The sequence below is a fragment of the Amblyraja radiata genome, chromosome 2 (assembly GCF_010909765.2).
Source record: "Amblyraja radiata isolate CabotCenter1 chromosome 2, sAmbRad1.1.pri, whole genome shotgun sequence".
Taxonomy (NCBI): Eukaryota; Metazoa; Chordata; class Chondrichthyes; order Rajiformes; family Rajidae; genus Amblyraja; species Amblyraja radiata.
Window position 1 is genome coordinate 105,657,485 of NC_045957.1, and position 20,220 is coordinate 105,677,704.

A 20,220-nucleotide genomic window follows, 5' to 3' on the forward strand; every position below is an offset into this window, starting at 1 on the left:
TCTCCAGTATCTCAGCTCATTGAAAGTCAGACTGCTGTGTGGTCCTGCTCTCTTAGGGGAATCAAAAATAATTGTCATATTGTTTACAAAGTGTTGGAGTAACTCAGCGGGTCAGGCAGAATTGCTGGAGAACATGGACAGGTGACATTTCAGGTCGGGACGAAGGGTCCCAACCCTAAAAATCACCTACCCATAGAGTTATATGGCATTGAAATAGGCCCTTCGACCTATCCATGTTCTCCAGAGATGTTGCCTGAACCGCCGAGTTACTCCAGCGTTCTGTGTCCTTTCGTGTAAACCAGCATCTGTAGTACCTCGTTTCTATATCATATTGTTTACACCTGTATGAATTTTCTAGGAGATTTGTAATAGCAAACCATAATATCACCTGGGAGCTCAGAGAAAAGAAGGAGAAAGAGCCATGGGGGAGAGGGGGATATCACAGGGGAGGGGGGCAGGAGCCAGTGAGGGGGACCAGAGGAGAAGGGGCTGGAGCTGGGGGGCGGTTTGATGGGGTCTCACAACGGGCGGATCAGTAACTGGTTGCTCTCCTCCGCCGGGATCAGATTCTCCGCTTTCCGTTTGGTCGACATCTCCGGCTCCGTGCTGCTTCTGGTCCGTCCGACAATTGTGTTTGGTTGGAGACCTCCGCCGGCCACAGCAGAGCATCCCTCAGCTCCAATAAAAACGCAGAGCAGCGCGCAGGAAGGGGCATCACCATCACGGTGACTGACAGGAGAGGAGACCAATCTGCGTGGCGCTGACTGACAGGAATGGAGACCAATCTGCACATGTGCGGTTTTTAAGATTTTTAAACCTTAATAACTTTTATAATATAGCATTGATCGGAACAAAACGTGTTCCACTTGAGCACAGGAGAATGTTGAGTAAGGTGGCGAAATATCGTAGCGCTATCCAGTACCGTTTTTGCGCAAATAGAAAAAGCACGCAAACTGGAAGAGCACAAGATCAGAGTTTGAATTATAGATAGATAGACAGAGATATGTATTGCAAATTATATATAGATAGACAGAGATATGTTTTGCAAAGAATGGTACAGATATTTTAAATAAATTGAAGCATGCTTTCGAGATCTTAGCATCAACAAAGTTCAACATAGAGGCAGCTTCTAAATCAGTTATACAAAATCATTTTGCACAGGTAGGTAATGTAAGGGTTGGAGAATATGTATGAAGAAGAAAGATAGATCGATATTGTGAAACAGGTGATTGTGAGTCAGCAGCCTCTCCTGATTTTTTTTTAACGTCAATATGTATCTAGTTGCAGTAATATTGAATGCAAGAATTCTACATATGATGAAACTGAGTTACTGAGGTGCTTCATTGCAAAAGAAACATTCTGACAAGTGGTAAAGTAGGCGCCTCAAAAATTGGGCTGTCTTGTAAGCTAAATAAAAGTGAGGAATGAGTGTGCCAATTTATGGCCAATATTATGGAAGCACAAGAGTGCCTAGAAACAAACGAAAAGCAAAACAGATAGAGCGGCATGGTGGCGCAGAGGTATAGTTGCAGCCTTACAGCGCTTGCAGCGCCAGGGACCAGGGTCCGATCCCAACCACGGGTGCTGTCTGTATGGAGTTTGTACGTTATGAGGTTATCCACTTCGGTGGCAAGAACAGGAAGGCAGATTATTATCTCAATGGTGTCAAGTTAGGAAAAGTACAACGAGATCTGGGTGTCTTTGTTCATCAGTCACTGAAAGTAAGCATGCAGGTACAGCAGGCAGTGAAGAAAGCTAATGGCATGTTGGCCTTCATAAAAAGAGGAGTTGAGTATAGGAGCAAAGAGGTCTTTCTGCAGTTGTACAGGACCCTTGAGAGACCACACCTGGAGTATTGTGTGCAGTTTTGGCCTCCAAATTTGAGGAAGGACATTCTTGCTATTGAGGGAGTGCAGCGTAGGTTCACAAGGTTAATTCCCGGGATTGCGGGATTGTCATATGTTGAAAGGGGTTAGGGGTTTGGACACGCTAGAGGTAGGAAACGTTTCCGATGTTGGGGGAGTCGAGAACCAGGGGACAAAGTTTAAGTATAAGGGGTAGGCTATTTAGAACGGAGATGAAGAAAAAACCTTTTCACCCAGAGAGTTGTGAATCTGTGGAATTCCGCCTCAGAAGGCAGTGGAGGCCGATTCACTGGATGCTGTCAAGAGAGAGTTAGATAGAGTTCTTAAAAAACAGCGAGTCAAGGGGTATGGAGAGAAGGCAGGAACGGGGTATACTGATCGTGGATGATCAGCCATGATCACAGTGAATGACGGTGCTGGCTCGAAACGCTGAATGGCTTACTCCTGCACCTATTGTCTATTGTCTATTGTTCTCCCCATGGCCACGTGGGTTTTCTCCGAGATCTTCGGTTTCCTCCCACACTCCAAAGACGTACAGGTTTGTAAATATTGGCTTGGTAAAATGTAAAAATTATCTGTATCCGGTGGGCCTGTTTCCATGCTGTATCTCTACACTAAACTAAACTAAAAGATAATAAAAAATAAAGGATGCAATCAAGTCTGAATGAACTTTAAACACAACCCCTATATTTAAATGCGTAACCACTATAATGCACAACCCCTATAATTCCTACCATTCTTCACGTCATGCTAATTGATGTGGACCCCTTCCTAAGTCACGGGGGTACAATGAGATCACTGCTCTTTTGAGAGGGCAAGTCAGCATTGTTTTGGAAAGCAGTTTGAGAAACAGCAGCTCTGTTTGCAGTCCCACCAGGCTCCAAAATGTGCCATGTGGCCCCCAGGTAGAGAAGAGATTGATTGCATTCGTCCTCCAACAGCCGGTGACAGCTTGCAGTTTAGTTTAGTTTAGTTTAGTTTAGTTTAGTTTAGTTTAGTTTAGTTTAGTTTAGTTTCGTTTCGTTTCGTTTCGTTTCGTTTCGTTTCGTTTCGTTTCGTTTATTATTGTCACATGTACCAAGATACAGTGAAAAACTTTTAGTCAGCGAAAATACGTGATCATTATCAAGCCATCCACAATTTTCAACACCAAACTGCCATGAGATCGGCTGAAGTATTTTAAGGGCAAATGAGAAAAAAAATTGCACAAAAGCTCAGGAAGGTCCTCAACCCTAAATAGGCTCTCGATGTGGAGTGGGTGACAGGCAGAAGAACAGCTTTTCCACCCGAGCATACCCGAATGAATAGGATGGATCGATATAAGGCCATGGCTACGAGGCCACTGACAACAAGGACATTTCTAGGATTGAGTGCCATAAAGCTATTAATTTGTGGGCTAACTCCTGAAAAACATCCATGATTTTGTGTTATTAGCCTCAAGGAGAGGATGGAGAAACTTGGATAGTTTACTCTGGAACCACGAAGATTGTGGGGAGACTTGATAAAATGATTTAAAATGAAGAGAGGTATAGATAGGAAATTAATATGCAGGGAATGGAGCAATATGAATCATGTGTGGTAGATGATATTAGTTTATCTTGGTGTCATGTTTGGCACAGATGTTGTGGGCTGAGGTGGCTGTTCATGGGCTTGCTGTACTGTCCCATGTTCTATGAAGCAAATTTCTTGACAATTGTTGATATTGCCCTGAATAGACCCTGGACCAGTGCAGTCTATATTCCCTCCCTTCTCCTGTTATCTGGTTACTTTACTACAGACACCAGGCTACTTGTATGATCCACATCTCGAGGATAACAATTGTTCAGAAAATACTGGATTCCACCTTTCACTGTCCCCAACAGCAGCAATTTGGGAACATGAACATCTATGTCTCTTCCAATAAAGCTGGAGGTACTTAGAGACACACAGGCTAAATTGTGTGGCAGTGGGAACAAGAAGGTATGTGGAATTCATTGTCACAGACAGCTGTGGTAGCCAAGTCATTGGGTATTTTTTTTAAGCAGAGATTCAAAGGTTACGGGATGAAGGCAGGAGAATGAGGTTGAGAGGGAAAGATAGATCACCCATGATTGAATAGCGGAGTAGACCCGATGGGCCAAATGGCTTAATTCTGCTCCTATAACGTATGAACTTATGAACTTATTGAGGGCAGGATGACAAAGCGTTAGATAATAGCCACTGGAATTTTGGCCTCCTGTTTCTAATCACAGTACCATTTCTGTATAGGCAGATATCACAGAACCTCAATGTCTGGCAACATCAGATATCGGAATAACATTGTGCTGCAACTATATAAATTAAATTGAACTAAATTGTTCTTGTTTGAAAATAGTTTGGCATTAAAGTATCCATGAATAGCATTTTAAATCCCGGCATCATTTACAAAATGTTGTTTACAAGCAGAATTGCAGACTGAAGCTTATTCATCAGAGGGCCTCCAGCTGATTTTAGATTAAATGGTGCTTGATCAGACCAAGTTCACAATGCAGACAGAGCCAAGCGCTGAATGAAGTGCAATATATATCTGGCAACATTGGCAATCAGAGGACTATTGCTGCAGTGCTACCCTGCAGTGATAAGTATGGCATTTGCTTCTTGTTAGCTGAACACTGGATAGGATTAAGCATTTGGAAAAATTACATTCATTTTCTTTTTGATAATTGCAGTATGGAAAGTTCTGGAATGGAAAAAAATTCACGTAATTATTGCCGCAACAATTATAGTCCCTCCTGGAACATAAAAATGATCACATTAACTAAAAAAAATAATTATTTGAAAATTAGAGTGTGGTCTAGCATGTCACAGAATTTTTAATTGTGACGTCATTGGTTGGAGATTGACTGGAGTTGAGATGGGGTGAAGAGGTTTTAGTTTGTTTGATGAAATTAAATATGCAATGACGGTAAATGAGAAGTTTTTCTTGTTACTGTTTGTTAAATCTGCTTCGATTAAGACTTATTGCTCTAACAGCCATGAATATTGTACTAGGAGTTGGTTCAAGTGGTCTAATTGTACCTGTGCCTGCAGCTCTTGTTCTCACAGAGTAGCCCAGATTCAAGGGGTTTGATGGACATCAAGATATTTCTCAGTTTTTGCTGAAAGTGGGGAGACTGCCACTTTGGTGGATTTCTTAATGAAGCAAAATAAAAGTGATCTGAAATGTTTCATATGGTTCTTTTGTTGGCTGAACCCATCCTTCCCACGTACTAACAGAGGAATGCAATGGATTTCACGTAGATGCTAACGTGCTTATTTTTTTAAAGCTGCTAATCAGGCTTAGTTGGGAAATGATTATTTTCTTCTTGCAATTTTGATGATGGAATGAGATATGCATGGTAATTACATAATGTAAATGAACACTAGATGGACCCCTGATGGAGAAGGCACACTGTAACAATTATGCTCCTCTAATATTGCTCTTGCTAATCTAGCGTGTCTGCAAATACAATCAGCTAATTATTATGTGGTTATTTAGTGATAACTCAGCACTGATAATCTTACAAAGAGGTGGGGCACATTCCTACAAGATCTCTGGATTTACTCAGTAATCCAAGAAAATGAACATGAATGTGGGGTTTTGAAGCAAACTGCAATACTGGAGGCAGAGGAACTCGCTTCCCAAAGTTATAAGAAAACACTCCATGCCACGCCTCAGTGTTGGGCCAGTGTGAATACCAGTCCTTGGGCTTCAAAAGTCTCAGGGTCAGCTGACCAGATTGTTTTGCAAGAACATAATTTGTATCCTTTATCAACCAGTAACCACCTACCTTTAATTTTGTGTTGTCAACAAACCTAGAAATATCATATTTAGTATTCCTATCCAAGTCATTGATAAATGTTGTGAACAGCACGCTCCAACACCTGCCATTAAAAAGCACAAAGGCACTGAGGCAATCAAGGTGCTTGTGACTGCCTTCGACATTAAGGTAACATTGGACTGAGTGTGACTTCAAGAAGTCATATTCATATAGTGATACAGCCAGACACTTGATCTTTGACACATACTGTCCATGCTGACCATCACATAACCACAAATAATAATCCTACTTGATCCACAGCCTCTTATGCCTTCTGCGTGTAAAGATTCTTCCTTCCATCCCCCCCCAAAATATCCCCTCTTGCTCCAAACATTAAACTCAAAACCTCGGGCTACAAGGTAATAAGAATAAGCCAGAAAGTAAACAGGTAATCATCCAGTGGAGGAGAGGAAGGGCACAATTAACTGGAAGGACAAAAAGATATAGAGCACTGTGTTATGTAGATTGAATTATATGAAATGGGGCGGGGAGAAGTGGAGTACAGGACCTGGGTTTTTCTCTCATTCACTCTCTTTCTGGAGTACTGATCCAGCAACATGAATTCAAACCCCACCAGGGCTGCTGTAGAAAGTTAATTTGGGTAATTAAATGCATTTGATTTTTTTTTTAAGGATTTCTGGAATTCTAACCATAGAACTACCAGACTGTGGTAACAATTCAACTAGTTCAGGGAAGGAACTCTGAAGCCTTTACTCAATGTATCCTGCATGTGATCCCACACCAGTGATTTTTACTATTAAGTACCTTTAAGTAAATTCGCATTAGGCAGGAAATGGTGTTGGGTAGACTGATGGGACTGAAGACTGATAAATCCCCAGGGCCTGATGGTTCAGGGTACTTAAGGAGATGGCTCTAGAAATCGTGGGTGATCATTTTCCAATGTTCTATAGATTCAGGATCAGGACCTGTGGATTGGAGGGTAGCTAATATTATCACACATTTTAAGAAAGGAGGGAGAGAGAAATCAGGGAATTATAGACCAGTTAGCCTGATATCGGTGGTGGGGAAGATGCTGGAGTCAATTATAAAAGATACAATAGTGGGACATTTGGATAGCAGTAACAGGATCGGTCCGAGTCAGCATGGATTTACGAAGAGGAAATCATGTTTGACTAATCTTCTGGAATTTTTTGAGGATGTAACTAGGAAAATGGACAAGGGGGAGCCAGTGGATGTAGTGTACCTGGACTTTCAGAAAGCCTTTGATAAGATCCCACATAGGAGATTTGTGGGCAAAATTAGGGCACATGGTATTGGGGGTAGGGTACTGACATGGATAGGAAATTGGTTGGCAGACAGGAAACAAAGAGTAGGGATTAATGGGTCCCTTTCAGAATGGCAGGTAATGACTAGCAAGGCTCGATGCTGGGACCGCAGCTATTTACAATATACATCAATGATTTAGATGAAGGAATTAACAGGAACATTAGCACATTTGCAGATGACACAAAGCTGGGTGGCAGTGTGAAATGCGAGTAGGATGCTATGAGGATGCAGGGTGACTTGGACAGGTTGGGTGAGTGGGCAGATGCAATGACAGATGCAGTTTAATGTGGATAAACGTGAGGTTATCCACTTTGGTGGCAAGAACAGGAAGGCAGATTATTATCTGAATGGTGTCAAGTTAGGAAAAGGGGAAATACAACGAGATGTGGGTGTCCTTGTTCATCAGTCACTGAAAGTAAGCATGCAGGTACAGCAGGCAGTGAAGAAAGCTAATGGCATGTTGGCCTTCATAACAAGAGGAGTTGAGTATAGGAGCAAAGAGGTCCTGAAGTTGAGACCACAACTGTGTGACCAATGAGGTCCCTGGGGAGACCACACATAGAGTATTGTGTGCAGTTTTGGTCTCCAAATTTGAGGAAGGGCATTCTTGCTATTGAGGGAGTGCAGCGTAGTTTCACGAGGTTAATTCCCGGGATGGCGGGGCTGTCATATGTTGAAAGAATGGAGCGACTGGGCTTGTATGCACTGGAATTTAGAAGGATGAGAGGATATCTTATTGAAACATACAAGATTATTAAGGGATTGGACATGCTCGAGGCAGGAAACATGTTCCCGATGTTGAGGGAGTCCAGAACCAGGAGCCACAGTTTAAGAATAAGGGGGAGGCCATTTAGAACGGAGATGAGAAAAAACCTTTTCACCCGCAGAGTTGTGAATCTGTGAAATTTTTCTGCCTGAGAAGGCAGTGGAGGTCAATTCTCTGGATGCTTTCAAGAGAGAGTTAGATAGAGCTCTTAAAGATAGTGGAGTCAAGCGATATGGGGAGAAGTCAGGAACATTGATTTTGGATGATCAGCCATGAACACAGTGAATGGCGGTGCTGGTTCGAAGGGCCAAATGGCCTCCTCCTGCATCTATTGCCTATTGTCTATTCTCACCTCAGAGGCAATTAGGTTTAGAGAATAAATGCCAGCATTGCAAACACACATCACAGTGGTGCAGCGGTAGATTTGCTGCCTTGCAGCGCCAGAGACCCAGGTTCGATCCTGACTGCAGGTGTAAGGAGTTTGTATGTTCTCTCTGTGACCACATACAGGTTTTCTCCAGGTGCTCCGGTTTCCTCCCACACATCAGCCTTGTAAGTTAATTGCCTTCTGTAAATTGTCCCCAGTGTGTGGGATAAGTACGGGTGATTGCTGGTCGGCATCTTTTCACATTGTATCTTGAAACGAAACAAAACTAAAAATCATAAGCATAGTAAAGTGAACTAGGGAAAAAAACAATCAAAGCTGACACATAAGGTGCATAGTATATAGACTGTGTTAAGAAACAGTCTAAATGGGACTTCAGCCAATTTAATGTCAAGAGACATTTCACATTATGGGAAAAACAAGTTCTTCAGTCATTCCAGATTTTATTCTTTAGTAACACTAAGATGATTAAGCATGAAGTTTAGTTACATTTCTTCATTTAACAAGTCAATGTACATTTTTGCTTCCATGACAAATGATTTTGGAATTAAGTTTGAATGTTAATTTAAAATGTTGGCGCTATTAAACAGATTTGAGTTTAGACTGCAGAATCACCAATGAGGTCAAGTCAAGGGAACAGCTACACATAAAGAGGGATTTAATAGTGGAGTTAAGAGGGGAGAAATATAATTTGGCTTCAGAATGAACATGAAACTGTTATGCAACAGTTGAAATCTCCGTATTGAAATGATTCTCGTAATTTGTGAAACCAAAATAAATTAAAAGTTTATTGTTTAATCTGATTTTCTGGAAAAACCTACCAAAGACTCATTAAACTTACCACTCCTGTATTAATACTGCATGTCTGAGAAACTGTTACTGTTTCAGAAGAGTTGGGGGAAAACACATTAGCCCATATGCCCATCCAAGTCTCTAAAATGCCACAATCGTACAGGCCTCCACCACCCTCCCCAGCAGTACGTTCCAGTCATTCAACCATCTTTGTAAATATTATTTTTTACACAGAAGATGGTGAGTGACTGGAACGTACTCTCCCTATACCACCTCCCTCACCACTATCCTGGCACCCAAAAAGTCCTTTCAGGTGAAGCAAAGGTTTGTAGGCACCACCGCTAACCTCGTCTTTTGCATTAAGTGCTCTCGATGTGGCCTCCTCTACATCGCTGAGCCCAAGTGCGGACTAGGCAACTGCTTAGCTGAGCACCTGGGCTCTGTCTGTCATGTCAGGAAAAATGTTCCCAATGTTGGGCGAGTCCAGAACCAGGGGCCACAGTCTTAGAATAAAGGGAAGGCTATTTAAGACTGAGGTGAGAAAAATGTTTTTCACCCAGAGAGTTGTGAATTTGTGGAATTCCCTGCCACAGAGGGCAGTGGAGGCCAAGTCACTGGATGGATTTAAGAGAGAGTTAGATAGAACTCTAGGGGTTGGTGGAGTCAAGGGATATGGGGAGAAGGCAGGCACGGGTTATTAATAGGGGACGATCAGCCATGATCACAATGAATGGCGGTGCTGGCTCGAAGGGCCAAATGGCCTCCTCCTGCACCTAATTTCTATGTTTCTATGTTTCTATGGCCATCTCGAGATCTCAGTTGCAACCCATGTCAATTCCCTTCCTCATCCCCACACTGACCTGACTGTCCTCAGACCCCTTCACTGCCAGGGCTTGGCCAAACACAAACTAAAGGAATAGTACCACATGATCTACCTCAATAGCCTATAACCCGATGGCATGAACATTGAATTCTCTAATTTCAGGTATCCTGTTCCAGCTATCCTCTATCCTCCCAGAAGCCCCCACACACACGCTTCTTTGCAACTGCACCTGCCAACTCCATCCTAGTTTATTTCCCATTCCATCTGCTCATCATCCACATACCACCCCCTATTAACGACCCCTCCCTTTACTGTTTCCAATTGCCCATCCCACCTCCATTATTTTGTCCCATACTCTGCTTTTGTTTCCCATCAGATTACATCATCTGTAGCTCCAGGTTACCTCCATCCATCACATCCCAGCCTTTGGTGTTTTCTCTACCCTTATCTCCCCCATCTGATGTCACCCACCAATCCACCTTCCGTGTGCCAGCTCTTGCCTCACCCACCTCACCACTATATACTGGCGACATCCCCTCCACTCCTTTTGTGCAGAGAAGGGTCTTGACCCGAAATGTCGATTGTCCAGTTCCCTCCACAGACACTGCCTGACCTGCTGGATCCCTCCAACAAAACACAAAGTGCAGGAGTTACTCAGCGTGTCAGGCTGCATCTGTGGCGGGATTGGATAGATGATGTTTCGGGTTGGGATAATACCTCAGAGGAACTGTGAAGATGGAAATAAGATAATTATGGGAGATCGCACTCAAAAAGCTTATATTTATTTAATACCTTACCTATCTATCCTTGATGTGCCCCAATGTACTTCACAGCCAATTCATTGTATGGGACATGTGTGCTGAGCCTTCAAGTGATTCACTATGACCCTGCAGGAAGTTTTAACCACGTGATCCAGAATAATAAAATCCTGATCATTTTATAGCACAGCAGGAAATGATCGACTTATATTGCTTATGCTGGCTATCATAAATAATCATGCACTTTAAAAAATTCTTCCCCACTTTTCCCCATGTGTTGTCGCTATTTTTTGGATACTTACTCCACTCATGGGTTTTGCCAAGATATTGTCAGATATAAAATAAAAATATGAAACATTAAAAAACAAAATCATTTTGATAATGATCTCAAGTTTATTTCTTCCAGTCATTCACTCAGTACGAGTAAAAGATTAGGTGTAGTATCTAAAACCCAAAATGGAAAGATGTGGAATGAGCAATGCAATTAGAAAAACAATTGAAATGCTTTTTCTTAATTAGTTTAGCTTAGGGATTCAGCAGGGAAACAGGCACATTGAGTCCATATTAACCATCACTGGTTAACCACTGTTCTCACTAGTTCTATATTATCTCACTTTCACATCCACATCCACACCCCACACTCGAGGAATAATTAATCTACAAACCCACACGCCTTTGGGATGTGGGAGGAAACTGGAGCACCCGGAGGAAATCAACACAAGGAGAACGTGCAAACTCCACACAGAGAGCACCCAAGGTCAGATTCAAACCTGGGTCTTTGGCGCCTTGAGGCAGCAGCATCGCTGTGCTACTCGATGATGATCTATTCAGTTTAATTCAGCACTCAAACACAGTCAACTCACCCAAATTATTCTAAATCAACGACCACCCAACCTCCATGTCCAAATGTCGTCAGTTTCATAAATTCAAACAATTATCAGAAGTACATTGAAAATTGAGCTAAATCCCACTTGTAATTATTAATAACCGTTGTTTTTAAGGAGCACTGACCTTGATGCTTTCTCTTTAACTCCGAATTTGCAAATAATGCAGATGCCTAAATATTTCCTGCTCATGTGAGACATAATTTAAAATGACATTTGGAAATACAATATCTTCTATAATGAATATTTCCTGTTCCTGAAATCGCTATTTTCATTTGGATTTTAATATGTCAGGGAAAACCATTCATAAAAGCGAACTGCTCTATGATGTATTCTGAATTCTTACTACAAAGTAATTCCTTGCTAATATATTTTGCATATACTTTGTTAACATAAGCAACATAAGAAAAAAGTGCAGGAAATTCATGGAATATCTTCTACTTCAGCACATTTTCCTGCATTATCCCCACACCCTTTAATATCCCTCTCTATTCAGAAATCTAGCAATCTCTGTTGAAATGGTGGCATAAATACATTTGGTGGATAAATGTTTAAGTAAGAACTGCAAATGCTTTTTTGTCTACCTTTGGTGGATAAATGGTATTATTTAAAGTAAAGATTTTCCAGCGAAATTTACAAATCTGGAAACAAAGCCATGTATGAAACGTCTGATTTTGTTTTAACCAGCTTATTAAATTACCTAGAGAAAAAAATAACAACGGCTTTGATTAGATCATCTGAAGAAGGGTTTCAACCTGAAACGTTGCCTATTTCCTTCGCTCCATAGATGCTGCCTCATCCGCTGCGTTTCTCCAGCATTTTTGTCTACCTTTGATTATATTCTTAGAAATTATTCCAATGGGAAAATTGTGTCAGAGCAAACTTTCAGGCTATGGCCCAGAGAGGCTTGTGATCTGTGGTGTTCCACAACTATCAGTGCTGGGACCTATGTTGTTTGTGATATATAACCAATTTGGTCAAATTTGTAGCTGGCTGATTGGTAAGTTTGCAGGCAAAACTAAATTTGTGGAGAGTGAGGAAGGTTGTCAAAGGATTCAGCAGGATGCAGATCAGTTGTAAACGTGGACAGAACAATGGCAGATGGAGTTTAATCCAGACAACTGTCATGTGTTGCACTTCAGGAGGTAAAATGTAAGGGGAAAATATACAGTAAATTACAGAAACCTTTGGAGCATTGTTGAGAAATTGGGGCGCAATTCCATGGATCCTTAAAAGTGGCAGCACAAGTAGATAGGGTGATAAAGAAGACCTAAGACATACGTGCCTTCATCCGTTGGGGCACTGGGCATAAAAGTCAGCAAGTCATATTGCAGCTCTACACATTTCTGTTTCTTGACCTGTTCACAGATTCTCAGAGATTCTCTACAAACGCAGACACATGGGGCAAGTATAGATGGGCATCTTCATTGGCATGAATGAGTTGGGACGAATGTCCTGTTTCTGTGTTATATGACCCTATGAATGTAAACTATGTGGTAGCTGTCATGTTGAAATAGTCACCTGATAACACTTACAGTGAAAAGTTTTTGTTGCATGCTGATCAGTCAGCGGAAAGACAATACATGCTTACAATTGAGCCTTCCATATCGTACAGATACAAGATAAAGGGAATAACATGAATAAAGTTTAGTGCAAGATAAAGTGCAGTAAAGTCCAATTTAAAATAGTCCTAGAGTCTCCAATGATGTAGATAGTAGCTCAGGACTGCTCCATAGTTGTTGGTAGGATGGTTCAGTTGCCTGATAACAGCTGAGGTGTGTGTGTATTTTTGCACTTCTATACATCTTGCCTGATGGGACAGGGGAGAAGGGGGAGTGGCCAGGGTGAGACACCTCCTTGATTACGCTGGTGAACTGGCTGAGGGAATGTGAGGTATAACTGGAGTTAACTGAAGGGAGGTTGGTTCTGTGTAATGGTCTGGACTGCGTCCACAATTTTCTGCAATTTCTTGCAGTCCTTGATGGAGCTGTTCCCAAATCATGCTATGGTGCATCCAGATAAAATGCTTTATACGGCACATCTGACGAGGTTGGTGGGTATTGATGAGGACATGCCAAGCTTCCTAAGTCTTCTAAGGTAGTAGAGGCGTTAGTGTGCTTGCTGGTGATATTTACTCCTAGCAATTTGAAGCTTTCAACCATCTCTACTTTGGCGCCGTCAATGCATATGCATATGTGTACCGCTTTGCTTCCTGAAGTTGATCATTGACATTGAGAAAAAGGTTATTGTCTCGACACCAGGTCTCGAGGTTGTCAATCTCCTTCCTGTACTCTGACTCGTCATTATTTGATATCCGGTCTACAACGGTGCTGTCGTCTACAGAATTTGTAACTTGAATGGATTTCTACATGGATGCACATGGGTATACAATGAGTAAAGAAGGGGGCTGAGAATGGGAAAACATCATCTTCATGCCACCTCCTCCACAGGCCCTCCCTTTTGTTCTCTCCTGCTCTCCCACCTATCTCTGCATCACAAATCGTGCTTTCCTTGTTCCGACGAAAGGATATCAACCTGAAACATTAACCACACATACGTCCCCAACCGTTGAGTATTTCCAGCATTTTCTGTTTTTATTTCAAGTTTCCAGTGGTTGCAGTATTTTGCTTCTGAATGCGAAGAGTTCTGTCAGTCTCACTCATTCAATTGCAAAATATCATTTGCAATAATTGGCATTCCCATTTGGCTAATACAAAAAAGTTGGCTGTCTTATTTGATGATGTTATAACTGTCAGCAGCATTCTTGTCTCTGAGTCAAAATACTACGAGTTCAAGTTTCAAGAATCGCAACTCTTGTTCGAGCCTGGTATTCAGTGAGTACTGTACAAGAGATAAAGACCATCATTCAGGCGAGATTTTGAAGAGGCCTCTTCTGCTCTTTCGGACTAATGTAAAATATTGCATGGCACTATTTCAGTGAATGGTTCGGAGCCTTGGTGTTTGGAAGTCCGTAGCATGCCAGCAGATACTAATCCACCAGCGAACATCATTAAAACAGATCATGTTGTTATCACTTTGCAGCTTGTGGGATCTTATAGGGCACAAAATATCTTCTGTTCTTCCAAGGCATTCTAACTGTCCACTGTCTTACTTTAATGGAGTCTACACTTCCAAAAGCATCGGAAGAGAATGATGGGAACTTTAGGGAACTATAAACCTCTACTGCTGCTGTATCCCTCCCAGCCGTAGGCCAGGCTGGCTCGGAGTGGGGAGGTAGCCGAGCCCGGCCCCTGTTAGCCCCATGGATCGGGAATCGGAGAGGGAGTGGAGTAAGATGGAGGCGGATGTTGGACCAAGGTCCCGGTGAGAGGAACAGTGGGCCTTACCTTCTGCACCCACGAGGTCAGCTGCGGAAGGTGCCCCCCCCCCCCCCCACCCCCCCTTCCCCAGAAGAACAAGGGCTGAAGAGGGCTGGGCGTGGAGAGGGATATCGGATCGCGGGACGGCCGGAATGGAGGCGATAGTCTTTGTGGCCACCTGTAGCTGGGACTGCAAAATGGCACCAAAATTGTGCCTCTTGCATATAGGGTTGCCAACATTCTCACTCCCAAATAAGGGACAAAAGGTCAAAATACGGGACAAATTCCCGACGGCAATTAGTTGACTGACTCGGCCGTGGTTGGGTGAATGATGAGTTGGTCCAGGTGCTAGACTGCACACAAAGCCCAGCCGGCAGGCCAGCTGAGGAGTCTTGGCCCAGCACCACATCCAATTCATGAACTGATGATCGGCCATGAGAAGGAGGGGTGGTGGTGTAGCAGTCAAATATGGGACAAGGGCAGTCCCGTACGGGACAAACCAATGTAGTAGCCCAAAATATGGGATGCCCCGGCTAATACGGGACAATTGGCAACCCTAGTTGCATATGAACCCGGTGGGCTGTTCTGTACCGACTGGAGTGATTGACAATAGACAATAGAAAATAGGTGCAGGAGTAGGCCATTCGGCTCCTCGAGCCAGCACTGTCATTCAATGTGATCATGGCTGATCATCCACAATCAATACCTTATGTGTATTGTGCTTATGTACAGGGATTATCTTGCAGAAAATATATTTCACTGAACCTGGTACACGTGAAAATAAAGAAATCATTGACCATTGAACCATTGACCATTACTCCAAATGTCTCTGTTCCTCAACACTCTCCAGGATTCTACTATGTACTGAGCAGGAAATCACAAGGGCAGTAAAACACCAGTAATCCAGCATGCTTGGTATTTTGGAAATACCAAATTAGCAGATTTTCTGGAATGTTATTCCAATTAATACTCCAACCCACATTGAAGTCACTTATTTATAAATGTTATGCAGTAGTATAATAAGTATGGTCATTTCCACAAGCCAGGTGAATTCAAAGTGAACCTGGAAATGGGACCTAGTGGAGTTTAAAGGAAGCGAGGAAATCAGGGGTCCCCTATGCTAAAAGGAGTAAGAAATCAGTTTCCATCTCCCCTGACTCTCAGTCTGAAGAAGGGTCTCGACTCGAAACGTCACCTTTTCTCCAGAGATGCTGCCTGACCTGCTGAGTTACTCCAGTATTTTGTGTCTATCATCAAAGAATCAGGGCTCTGCTGCTTCATAGAGACTGGGGAACTAGGTTCCAGGTGTGTTAAAAAGATTACGGGGAAGTAGGGCCCTGAGGTTAAAGAGTATGCTGGAACCAGAGTCCCAGGGTATTTAAGGGAGTATGGGAACTGGAGTCACGATATGTCAACGGGGGTGTGGGAATCAGCGCTCAGTGAGCTAAATAACAAACCATCAGGATTTAGTTTAGTTTCAGTTTAGAGATACAGCGCGGAAACAGGCCCTTCGGCCCACCAGGTCCACGCCGACCAGCGATCCCCACACATTAACACAAGCCTACGCAAGCTTAGGGACAATTTACACTTATACCAAGCATACAAACCCAAGCCAATTAACCCACAAACCAGTACGTCTTTGGAGTGTGGGAGGAAACCGAAGATCTCGGAGAAAACCCACGAGGTCATGGGTCATGGTAACGTACAGCACCCGTAGTTGGGATCGAACCAGCCTCTCTGGCACTGCAAGTGCTGTAAGGCACCAATTCTACCGCTGCACCACCATACCGCCAATTTCTGAACCATCGGATAGTGGATTATCAGTGTTTCACTGCAGATGGTCTTGAAGGTGATTCAGTCCATTGAACCTCTTGCACCATTCAATCAGATAGTTGCTGTGCAACAAGCTCATGTTCTTGCAGCTCACGATTCCCCACAAGAATTTCTAATTTTTTAGCCAGTATGCTGTAGGGAAACATACCATTATAACGGAAAAAGTATGGGCTTGTTATAATAACATTGAGCCAGATAATTGGTGCACTAGTGAGTGAAAACAATCCCAACCAAAATACAGAGATTGTTTGCTGCGCTTGGTCTGTTCTTATTTATCTGAAGAGGAGGTCATACAGGGAAATGAGCCAAAAGTACAATATTGTGGAAATTACATGGGAGAGCTGTCATTACAATCATGGCTCATTATAACATTACTTCAGACCGCAGGGGGAGCACATTATTAACTCAGGGTAATTACAGGAGAAAAATATCAATGATGCAGACGAGCGTTACCTAAGCAGGCAAGATCATACAACGTAAAACACAGAACAGTGCAATAAGCTCTTTTTTTGGGGGCCAATTGGCCCAATATGACAATTTAATCTGCATGGATAAGGCCAAATCTATGCCAGGCCCTTCTGCCCACAGTGGGCATGCTGACCATAATTTGGCTGTAAGCATGCTGACCAAGTCAGTATACTGGGCTAGACCCATTTGCCTGCATTTGGCCCAAATCCCATTAAACCCTTTCTATCCATATATCCGTCCAAATATCTTTTAAAGACATAATTATATCCACTTCTATAGTTTCCTCTGGCAGCTCTTTCTGGATACGGACCACCCGTGTGAAAAATTTGCCCCTGATATCCCACTTAAATCTCACCCCTCTCATCTTAAGCCCAGGCCCTCTAGTTTTTGAATCTTCAACACTGGCAAAGGCATTGTGCACGATTACTTTATCCGTGACCCCCACCTTCAGTAAGGCCATTCCTCAGCATCCTACGCTCCAAGGAAAAATGTCCCAGCCCATCCAACCTCTCCCTAGCACTCATGCCCGCAAGCCCAGGAAACAACCGGGTGAATCACTTCTACACCCTGTCCAGCTTAATGGCATCTCTCAGCATTGTAGCACATTCTAGTGCGTCAGTTTCTTAGACAAAGACCAATGTCCCCAATGGGGTAAAGGTGTATCGAACAGTACCCTAGCTTATGGAAGGACCATTCAGAAGTCTCATAATGGAAGGGAAGAAGCTCTTCATGAGGCTGGTGGTACTCACTTTCAATCTTCTGGATCTTGTGCCAGACATGGGCGGGGAGAAGAAGGAATGACAGTTCTTTAATTATGTTGACTACTTTTCCAAAGCAGCATGAAGTGTAGATGGAGTCAATGGTTGGAAGTCTGGTTTGTGTGTGATGGACTGGGCTACATCTATAATTTCTTGCTGTCTTGGGCAAAGCTGTTCCCAAACCAAACTGTGATGCAACCCGACAGTATGCTTTCTATGGTGCATCTGTAGAAGTTTGTAAGAGGACTTTGTAAAGGTCATTGGAGACATGCCACATTTCCTCAGTCTTCTCAGCAAGTAGAGATGCTGATGTGTGTCTTTGGCAGTCGCATCAATGTGATTGGTCCATGACAGATCATTGGTCATATTAATGCCAAGGAATTTGAAGCTCTCAACCATTTCCACTTCAGCATTATTGATGCAGATTGTAGCCCGTACTACACCTTGCTTCCTGAAGTCAAAAAACGGATACTAGCCCTTTCACCTTGCTGACATTGAGTGACAGGTTATCGTTCTGACACCATGTCACTAAGATCTCTATCTCCTTCCTGTACTCCATCTCATCATGTTTCGTGATTTGGTCCACCACAATGGTATTGTTTGTGAACTTGTAGATGGAATTACAGCCAAATTTGGCCACACGGTTGTGAGTTAAAGAGAAGCATAACGGGAGACTAAGAGCACATCCTTGCGTGTTGAGAGTTATTGTGGAGGAGGTGTTCTCACAGATCTGTGTACTGTTGAAGATTTCAATCTGAATAAGATTTCTTCTGACCCAACATAGTCTCCTGCAGTTCATTCTGAAGCATATGTGGCATTTTCTCTCTTCCAGTAGACAGTATCTCTACCTATCTACCTATTCTTACTGATTGGGGTCTTCACCAGCAGCCATAGCCTGCTCACATGCATAATAATTCTATCAATAGTTGAAGGATATTGTGAGAATTAAATTAAAAAAGTTCTATTTTGACCAGTGTAACTGAAGACTGGCTCATTTCTTTGAGAATCATACCATAGAAACAGGCCATTTGGCCCACCCATCCATGCCGACCTAGGTGCCCTTTCTAAACTAGTCCTATTTGCCTGCATTTGTCACATAACCCTCTAAATCTTTCCTATCCATGCACCTACCCAATGCTGAGAAATCAGCCATACTTGTTTTCATTGGCAATTCTGATAAAATGTCTCTTCTCATAATTTTTTTCAAGATGAGTTGTTTTAATTGACATAAACTGTTTTCAGGAAACCAGTGACATAAAGATTTTTGGCTGCAGTGGAAATTACTGTGATATTTTCCAAATGTCTTTTACAGTTGAATGTTTCAATCAAAAGTTACCTGCTGACCCTAAATTGTCTTCTGTGATTAATTCTGAATTTCCTTCCAGTAAACAGTATCTCCACCAAATAAGACATGGGATTATTGTGCTTCAATTATAAATCCAGCCTTGCCAAAGGAAGGCATGGCTAGGCAACCTTCAAATTTCCTTTTGCATTGGAGATTTGCACATAACGGTCCCTCCGGCTTGTATAGAACTGCACAGTGGTGCAGCTGGTGGGGCTGCTGCTTTGCTATACCAGAGAACCGGGTTTGATCCTGAATTTGGGTGCTGTCTGTGTGGAGTTTGCACGTTATCTCTGTGTCCGCGTGGGTATCCTGTGGGTGTTCTGGTTTCCTCCCACATCCCAGAGATGTGCATGTTGTAGGTTAATTAGCCTCTGCGAATTGCCATGAGTGTGTAGGGAGTGGATGAGAAAGTGGGGTAACATAGAATAGTGTGAATGGATGATCAATGGCTGGTGTGGACTCGCTGGGTTGCATCTTCAAACAAAATTATACTAACTGCTTACTGTTGTTTTCACATCATTATGGCTCTTCTAATTGACCATCGCAATCCTCAGGTGTGTCAAGCACCACCAGAAGAATAGAGGAAGCTGCACTGGGATGTCAGGACTTTCATATGAAGAAAGACTGGATAGACTCGGCTTGTACTCGCTAGAATTTAGAAGATTGAGGGAGGATCTTATAGAAACTTACAAAATTCTTAAGGGGTTGGACAGGCTAGATGCAGGAAGATTGTTCCCGATGTTGGGGAAGTCCAGAACAAGGGGTCACAGCTTAAGGATAAAGCTTAGGACTGAGATGAGAAAAACATTTTTTACACAGAGAGTGGTGAATCTCTGGAATTCTCTGCCACAGAATGTAGTTGAGGCCAGTTCATTGGCTATATTTAAGAGGGAGTTAGATGTGGCCCTTGTGGCTAAAGGGATCAGGGGGTATGGAGAGAAGGCAGGTACTGGATACTGAGTTGGATGAGCAGCCATTATCATATTGAATGGCGGTGCAGGCTCGAAGTCCTGAATGGCCTACACCTGCACCTAATTTCTATGTTTCTATGTTTCTATGTTTAGCCCTGGTTCTTAGAGTTGACTCCAGGTCCCTGTGCTTCAGCTAAAACAAGATAA

General features: G+C 42.8%; 1 long non-coding RNA gene across 1 annotated transcript; it reads left to right on the top strand.

Moving 5' to 3' along the window:
- The first annotated feature begins 517 nt into the window (after window positions 1–517).
- On the top strand, window positions 518–14,527 carry LOC116966496. Its single transcript, XR_004410039.1, has 3 exons — window positions 518–615; window positions 1,786–1,787; window positions 14,517–14,527. It is a non-coding gene; the product is annotated as an uncharacterized LOC116966496 (long non-coding RNA).
- The last annotated feature ends 5,693 nt before the right edge of the window (window positions 14,528–20,220 follow it).